A 6,426-nucleotide genomic window follows, 5' to 3' on the forward strand; every position below is an offset into this window, starting at 1 on the left:
ATTGTTTTTCCTTCTTTTATTTTCTAAGATTACACAGCATTCTCTGATACTCTTTCTTCCCAGTTTTCCTAAGAAAGGATATGTGAAAGCGGCGATGTTTACCGAAGTGCCACCGTGAAGCTTAGGCTCCCTTCTGCGACTTACTACTGTGGGTTCTAGAGCAACTCGTGGAGGGCTAGGTAATGGGTCAGACTAAACGCACGAGAGAGATGAGGAGGAGGCTCACTGATTAAAATCATTCTACTTCTCCTGCACCCAAACCCACTTCACCTTTACAAAAAGGATTAGCCTCACTTCCTAACGTGAAACTGACTTTTGTCACAGCCAAAATAATTTAAAGGTGGGCGATATTATTGATAATTTCTTAAAATCTATTCCTTGACTATGTAACAATAAAAGTTATATTTCAGAAAGGTAAAAGTTTTAAGTCTATATTCTTGCAACTTCATTGCAGATTATTTTCATGTGCTGATTAAAACAATCTTCCTTTAAATCCACTTGAAACTATCCTATTAAACAAGGGAAGACAGTCAACATTTATTTTAAATAAAGTTTATATCACCCTTTGATTTTCAGCAATGTAGAGAATAATTAGAATTGGTAGTAATAAAGTTACTATCAATTATAATGAAAAAAAATTTATTTTTCCAAGAAAACAATGTTTTTTTTTCTGTAAATGTTGCTAAAGGAAGAAAGACTATAACATATTCTATGCCTTTTATTTTAAAATCATTTCCCAAGCTCTAAACACATTGTAATATATCTGAGGTTAATTACCACTTTGTGTTTCATATTTTATTATGTTTTCTTCTAAAGCATCGTTCATTCAATTCCCTTCATTTTATGGTTGGCACTTTACATGACATCACTGATGCAGAATAAAATTTGTAAAGTGAGGTGGGGATGGGAAGGAAACCCAGAGAACAGAGTCCTCATCTAGGCCAAGCTGGTCACTCCATTTCCCTTAGAAAAAAATGTCTTCAGAATTTCATTAATATTCTTCTTTTTAAACATTGGGTGTATGTCTGATACACTCTACTTCTGAACTAAGCAGTAACAAAGTGTATAAATTCACTTGGTTGCTCAGAGTGACAACTTCAATTTCTTTAATATATAGTTACTTTCTCTAAAATTAAACAATTAATAAGCCAGCAGCTCTGTGAATCATAAATTATTCATACTTACTATACCAATGAACATTAATCAATTATAAAGAGATAGAGAAATTAAGACCAAGAGAAAGAGTCAACCATAGCCTTTTAATATTGAAACTCTGCTAACTCAGTCTCTTTAAACATATTTGATTTGTATAATACCATCAATATGCACAGCTAGGCTTGCTGCCCAAGTTTCCAACAAAATAACCAATTTATGAGTATACATACACTGTCAACCAGTAACAAGCAATTCTCATCACAATTCTGTAGTCTTTGACTAAAAGGGCTTATTAGAGTTCTTTCAAATTATTGTACCTTATCAAATATTTAGTATTAACTCTCCTGGCTTCCCAAGGAATTTGAAGCACAAACTGAAAAGCATCTTTAGAATTCTTTTGTAGTTTGAATACCAATAACTTTATACCAAATACATATAAAATTATAATGATCACAAAATCAAAAACGTCTATCTGGACAACAGCCCTAGTCAGTCAGTCATGGCTTACAGCATCATTAACGAAGACAGGTTTGCAAGAAATTCGCAACTTACAATCATCTAATGAGAAATTTTCACTTGTTTATCCCCAACACACAGAGTTTCTCACTTATGCAAGTACTCACACTAATTAATTTATTTAAAATCAGTTGGGGGAAAGAGCTACATTTTCCAGTCTACATTTTTACCAAGATTATAGGAACAGAATAATAACAGTATGGGACTGGCAGATAGAATTTTAACTGGGGAGGAGGAATTAATCAGAATAAAAAAATTGGAATGTCCATTTGGTTATAGCTATCAATCAAATGTTAGAGTCAAGTATTACCTAGGAATAGGCTTGAAACTGTTCTTTGATGCTTTTTAGGGAAAAAAAAAAGAAATGAGCTTGTTTTTCAACACCACAAGGACAGCAAGGACTCATTGACAGGTATTAATGGATATCGTATTTCACTTTTTAGAAGCTGGCAATGATGGGTAAAATAGATTTATATTGTGGAAAATTAAGAAAATAAATTGTGTTATAATTTTCCTGAGTACTTAGTTATAATTATTTTTTTTCTGTGTTCTTGAGTATTAACAGGGATAAGACATCTGTTTTCTGAACTGATAAAATGTGTGGTTAGCTTCACATAAACGTCAAAGCTGTAGCTGAAAAGTCTCAATGGGTGCGTAGAATACTTTGCTATCGCGAGTGGAGGGGAGCAGACAAGGACCGCTCCACTGGTCCCAGAAAAGTTCATAATAGTCATTCTCATTTAGGAAACATAAAGGTGCAAGACCTTGAAAACTCACATGTTCAGTTTGAAAAACCACAAACTACATGTTAGTTCTTTCTAACAAAATCAATGGATACCTACAGGAGTCTTCAATCCAATCCACACTACCACTATAAGTGCCATGAGAAATGTAGAAAACTATGAAACCCAATTATTATAACATAAACAGCCTGTAATTTAATTAGGTGATTAATATTTAGTAGTACAAAATAATAATGCTTTACAAAGAGAGAAGTTGCTTGCAGTAAATCATGCTATAGACAGAAGTGCTGCTACTAAAGTGGAGACAAGACAGATTTCTTCAGTGGACAACACCAGCAGGGTGATGTTCTGTCAGCAATGCAGAGTCTCAGACCCTGCCCCAGACCTACCGAATGTCCAGATCTTGTGATGCACATGCACATCCAACTTGGAGAAGCCCTTTCTTAAGTCTTTTCATAGGGAAAATGGTAGTTTACCCTATAAACTGTGCACCCATAAATAATGCACATCCATGTTTATAGCCCAAACTTTCAGGAAAATATCCCTTGGGAAAATTTCTGGTTCTCAGTCAGGAAAGACACATCTAGGGAGGGCTAATTCCCCCCTGGTAAAATGCAGATCCCTTTGCCCTCCGCAGCCACCCACTCTGTGAAGGCTGCCTCTTCCCTCTCTCCCAGGAACCCTTCCCTCCTTACCACATTGGGGGCTGTGGCCAGCAGGACAGGCGCTTATGAGACTACCCAGCCACAGGTAGCCAGGTGGGTCCCTGGGGCCCATATGAGGCTCCTGGTCCCCTCCATGTAGCCAGGCATTGGTCCTCAGCCCTTGCCCTGCATGGCTGCAGCCCCCCTCTCCAGCACTGCCAACGGCTTTCTCCCCTGATTATAGTGCTTGAGTTAGGCCATCTGAACCCACTCCCACCAGATCCCGGACTCTCTCTTGCTGGGACCCTGTGTGCCTGGGGGACCCACGCAGGAGGGTGTGGTGGCTCCAGGGAGCTCACTGAGCTCCCCCACTGCAGCCCATACTGTCCGTGTATAATGCACATTCTTATTCTTCCCTCAAGAATTTAGCCAAAAAACACAGGCATTATGCACAACAAAACACAGTAGTTGTGAATCTACAAACATCCAAATCACCTACAACTCACATTTACCAGTGGAGGGTATTACAGTAAGTCCCTGAGTTGCAAACATCTGACTAACGTATGACTCACACTTAAGAGCAGAGGCTATTAGAGATGATAAGTAAATGTACCTGTTCCAGCTTACATACAACTCAGCTGAAGAACATACCTACAGAACATATCTCATTCATAATCTAGGGATTGCCTGGAATGAGTTGGCCAGGAAAAGTGGAAAACAGGGGTCAGGAAACTTCTGGCAAGTTCTAAGAAGAGAACAGAAGCACAACATAAGAGGATCAAGATGTGTCGTAAAAGAGTTTAGCTGCCAAATTAGCTACGGCAATGATTTTATTCAGAGTGGCCAAAGTTAAGTCTTGAAATATAGGAAGTGTCTGGGTAAGAGATGGCCTGGAAACTAAGTTGAGGAGAACCACTGGATATATACAAACAGATGAGGGTTTGTGTAATAAATGTAATTCACTCTTCAGATTCTACCCTTCCTAAATGAGGAACTCAACTCCTTAGTTGCTGGGAGCTCTGCTGCTGGTACTTCAGTGATTCCATCCTTGAAAATGACACTCAGCCAAAGGGAGCTCTTCAGCTGTTTATGCCTCTTCCTGGAGAAAGTCCCAACCAATCCCTGTGGGCGCAGGAGTCCAAAGGCTGGGCCTCCTGGTCACCAGCTTCTGAGTTCCCTGTAGGACGACCTGAGTTATCTGGTACAAATGCAACTTCTTCTTGGTCCCACACTTCTCATTACCTCACAGAATTGATCTCAGAGACTTTCCCAGTAAATTTCCTGCACACCATTCTTCACATCAGAGTCTGTTTTCAAAAAGCTGCTCTAATAATATTTTTCTTCAAAAACTTACATCACTACAATGTATAATTAATCTATATAATCATTCCTTTGAAGTTCATTCATGTTGAAATTTCTCTAATATGTGCAATATAAACAAAAACATTTTACAAAAATTTATATAAACTAAGAAGTACCTATTTCCAAGACTGATTTTTGCCCAGACCTCATCTACATTCAGCTATTTGATATATCCTTGTTGTAGCAGTTGGGACATAACAGGTATTCGATAAGTGCTGGTTAACTACTAAATATGTGTACGTCATGTAATAACATTTATATACCACACTGCAGCTCACAAAGTACTTTACCTAAGTGTTCTCATTTAAGCCTCTAGGGAACTTAAAGATAACAGTTACAGCCTCAGTTATAACAAGAAGTCTATCAGACACAGAAACACCTATGTTTTCAAAATCATAGATTACTCGACTCACCTCAGACTTCCTGAATTAGAATCTCTATAGGTTTTCTTTCCTTCTCAAACTTAAATGTGTACTAATTTCTGACAAGCTCCCAAGATGCCACATGTGGTCCATTCTATGTGGCCTGAGGTGTGGAGTTAGACCAGTGATTCTAATTGTTATAAAGGTTGTCAGGAAATTCTGATGTGTGACTACTCAGATTTTTTTTTTCAAGGTATATTCAGGTCATACTCCTAATGACTCTGATTCAGTTATCCCAGGGCAGAGTCTGGGTGCTGACTATTTTCCTAATATGAAGCCAGAATTGAGAACCACCAATGTAAATCTTGCTCAAGAATATATGCCCATTAAATGGCAGAAGCAAGGTTATGACCTAAGTCTCAATATAGTGCCCATGTCTTTTCCAAAACCTCACACTACCTGTCTGGGACAAAACACGTGAAGAATCTCTGAATAGCTCAATCATGATCAAGTAATGTTAGACCCTGGAAAATATCTGAAATATATAATAATCACTGCCATGTAAGTTTCTAAAAAATCACATAGTAAAGGGCGGATACACGAATCACAAAGTGAAAAAGGTTAAACATGATTTAATTACTCTCATGATTTAATGTGATTCCATATTCTTTAAATTTCTCCATTTACAAAGATAATAGAATTTCAAAATCTAATCCAAGAATTCACAGGTGATAAACAAGTACTTCTCCCCCACATTCCAGAAAATAGTTCTATACGTTTTTTGAGTGACCATTTCATCATCTCTAGAGAGGGCACCTTTCCGACTTCCTCCTATATTTAGAGAACACCCTCAGTGCCTCCACCATACCCTACTTGCCCTGCGAAATTCTCTCTAATAGGAGTACTAATAAAATAACTTTTTGTACTTATATTCTTATCTTGTTTTGAACTACCTTCAACAAATATTTCCCTGAAAAATTATAGTCACCCATCATGATGACTGAGAAATACAGGCATAGTTAGCCCCACGTGCATGACATCAATTTTTCAACATAATGTAGCAGGCGGTAAAGCGCAAAAATTTCAGCAGAGGTCTCAGCCACTAGATGCCGCTGATGTGTCTGGTGGCCTAGGAAGTGAATTCTACAGAACTATAAAGGCTTACATCTTGGAAAATAAAATGCTGTTACTATGGAGACCAGCTGAGATTATGGATAATGAGAGTACCATGTTTTCCACTCTCTAAGGAGCTATTGTTCTCCACATATTGCTCTATGCTGAACATTACTGACCTTCAAAATGTATCAGAATCATTAGTACTTTCCTTTCTAAAATAAAGGATATTTCATTCAATACTTTCGTGTGAGTGAGAAGCTGTACCCAACAGTTATTCACACATATGTACACACACACGCACATACAATATGAAAAGCAACCATTATTCAATGCATTTTCTTATTTAGGTAAAGAGGAATGATAGATGGTCTAACAGTACAAAATATCACAGTTTCTACAATTTTATGTGATTCCATATTCCTTAAATTTCTCCATTTACAAAGATATTAGAATTTAAAAATCTAACCCAAGACATGTCATCTCTGTAATAGTATTAAATAACTAGCTAGGGATAATTGTAGGCAAAAG

This window comes from Otolemur garnettii, unplaced genomic scaffold, assembly GCF_000181295.1.
Source record: "Otolemur garnettii isolate 467f Iridium unplaced genomic scaffold, OtoGar3 scaffold00004, whole genome shotgun sequence".
In the NCBI taxonomy this organism is placed as follows: Eukaryota; Metazoa; Chordata; class Mammalia; order Primates; family Galagidae; genus Otolemur; species Otolemur garnettii.